This window comes from Talpa occidentalis, unplaced genomic scaffold, assembly GCF_014898055.3.
Source record: "Talpa occidentalis isolate TD23 unplaced genomic scaffold, MPIMG_talOcc4v2.1 talOcc4.3, whole genome shotgun sequence".
Lineage (NCBI taxonomy): Eukaryota > Metazoa > Chordata > Mammalia > Eulipotyphla > Talpidae > Talpa > Talpa occidentalis.
In genome coordinates, this window is record NW_023603184.1 from 41,438,915 (window position 1) to 41,441,264 (window position 2,350).

The 2,350-nt window shown below is 44.8% G+C and overlaps 1 non-coding gene across 1 annotated transcript; it reads right to left on the bottom strand.

Annotated features, from left to right (window-relative positions):
* Positions 1 to 1,598: 1,598 nt before the first annotated feature.
* Positions 1,599 to 1,669, bottom strand: LOC119256468 (small nucleolar RNA SNORD2). Its single transcript, XR_005127798.1, has one exon. It is a non-coding gene; the product is annotated as a small nucleolar RNA SNORD2 (small nucleolar RNA).
* Positions 1,670 to 2,350: the final 681 nt, after the last annotated feature.

Consider the following 2,350-nt stretch of genomic DNA (forward strand, 5'->3'; position numbering starts at 1 on the left):
TGCATGGTTTAACCTAAGTGTGGGCTTCCTGTTCCCACTTCCAAGTGCCATTCTGCAGGTGGCTGACTTTGTCTATTCTTCTGCCACTGCCAGTTTGTCACTCTAAGGTGGTGGGGAAAGATCAGTAGACAATGGAGAGGATCCCAGGGCCCCTCAGTCCAATTTCACCCCCCTTCCAGTCACTGTCTACTGCTGCACCTGCTGGGAATCAGGAGGACTCAAGGGGCCCTGCCCCCAAGCCCAGAAAAGGGCTCTGGAGATTCTCTGGTCAAGACTGAAAAGAGGACTCGACAGACACTGATGAAGGCTGGCAAGGAGTCAGCATTCTTTGATTAGCGAAAGAGCAAGGAAAGAAAGCTCTGAGGAGACCTCTCTGGGCATGGGGACTACCCCATTGGCAAGGTTAGGGGTCCATATAGATTTTAGATCTGGGGGTTGAAAACAAAGAAATTAATCTTTATTGATTGAGAAGGCAAAGAGTGTAGACATGGCTAAAGTTCATTTGTCCTTCCGAATATGGTCCATTTAGGGTTTCTAATTGTAAGCACCAATCCGCTGCAGCTTGGTGGTTGTGCAAGACTCGTGAACATCTCATGGATGAACATCTTCTAGGAGTTACATGTCCCAGTCTGGACTGGTCTAGTCTCATGGTCTGTAACTCCCTTTTTCTGTAATGCCAACTCAATAAGTTGTGCAAGCTCAGATAACTGAGCTAACTCAGGATTGCACAGACTGGGAGAAATTACTAATAAAAACAATGAGCCAAGGAAATTATGATAGCAGATGTCTGGGTCTAGAGTTATCAAGTTGGTTTAGCCTCTCATTTACCAGCCTGTGGGAACAGCACGCATCTGTCTTTGAGTCCTGTCCCTGTCCTGAGACCCTTCCTGCCTCTGTTTATCTGCTCTCTCCCTGCTGAGAGGGAGCAGTGGAATGTTCTCTGTCACCCACACATCTTAATTCACAAAACTGCCATGTTGGTTGAAGAGAGGTGCCCTGGAGGGTGTTTGTAAAGGGAAGGTGGGCTCTGACCATCACCTGTAAGAAAGGCAAGGCCAGCGGTTCTGTGAAAACTTGTTGAAGAAGTTTACATTTCCCTCCCAATGAAGACTCAAACAGTGTGTCCTGCTGAAATGTGTTGCTTTCACAGCAATAGCCAGCACCCGAATGAAACAAATGGGGGCACGGTGGCCGTCTTGTGCAAGGTCGTATAGGCTCATATGCAATCTTTTCTGGCAAGTTCATGTTTTGAGGTAACTGGAAGCAACTTTCTCACAATGAAAGAGGAAGATGTAGCATTTTGTGAAGACCTTACAAAAATGCTGAGACTCCTGCAGGAGCACATTTCTCTGGTGCAAGCCATCACCATTTTAGTGGCTTCAAGAACCACTATCCTTTCCACTGTGCTGGGTTCTCTGCAGAAGCAGAATCCAGATGAAGAAGCTGTGGAGACACTTCCTCTTTATTAAAAAAAAAAAGTGTTTAGTTATTTTTTTCCCCAAGAAAAGTAGGATACTTATTTACCGATCCCACACAAACCATCAATTCTACTTCACACCATGTATTCCATTTGGTACATGAATGATGTCCAAATAATCAAGTGACCAGAAAATGAGTGTTTTCTTCACTTCTGGGTCAGTTCCAAAAGATGATTGTCATCATTTCACGTGTTTAGTTTTTGAAGAAGTCTAAACCTTAGATCGGATTTTTCACTTGATGAATCCAATCTCTGTTAGAGGCAAACCCCATAAAAGTCCTACACGTGGGAGGAAGTTACAAAACCTCAGACTTAAGGCTGGGGGATGAAGTGACTGATGTTGCTGGTGCTGGCAGTGGCTTAGCCCTGCTGCTGTTTTACTAGAATTGGTGCTGTGTTTTGCTTATAGAGACCTGTAGGATTGAAATGATCTGCCTCTAACATTTTTTTGTTAAACCCTATAATTTTTACACCAAAGGATTTTGTATTACTTTGTGATGTGTCTTTCCAGGGTAATATATATGACATCAGGCAAAATCACCCACATCAGACTCCCACAGGGAAATCTGAATTGCCCAAGTCTCCAATGAACAAAACTAAAGTGCTTTAGGGGTCAGTTTACTCTCCCTCAACTGCCTGTTTTCCAGGATTGGTGAAAGCTATGCTGCCAAGACAAGAAAATACTCCTCATAGAAAAAAAGCATGAAACTCAGATGTCACCTCCTCCAGGAAGCCCATCCTGCAGCCTCCTACCTAGTTTGGTTAAGGGGCCCCCACCTTCCCCCACCACACTGACCTCACTATTCTTCCTTAGTGCGGGGTTCAGCACTGAGCTAGCATTAGGGATCACTATGGACTGAACAGAATGATGTA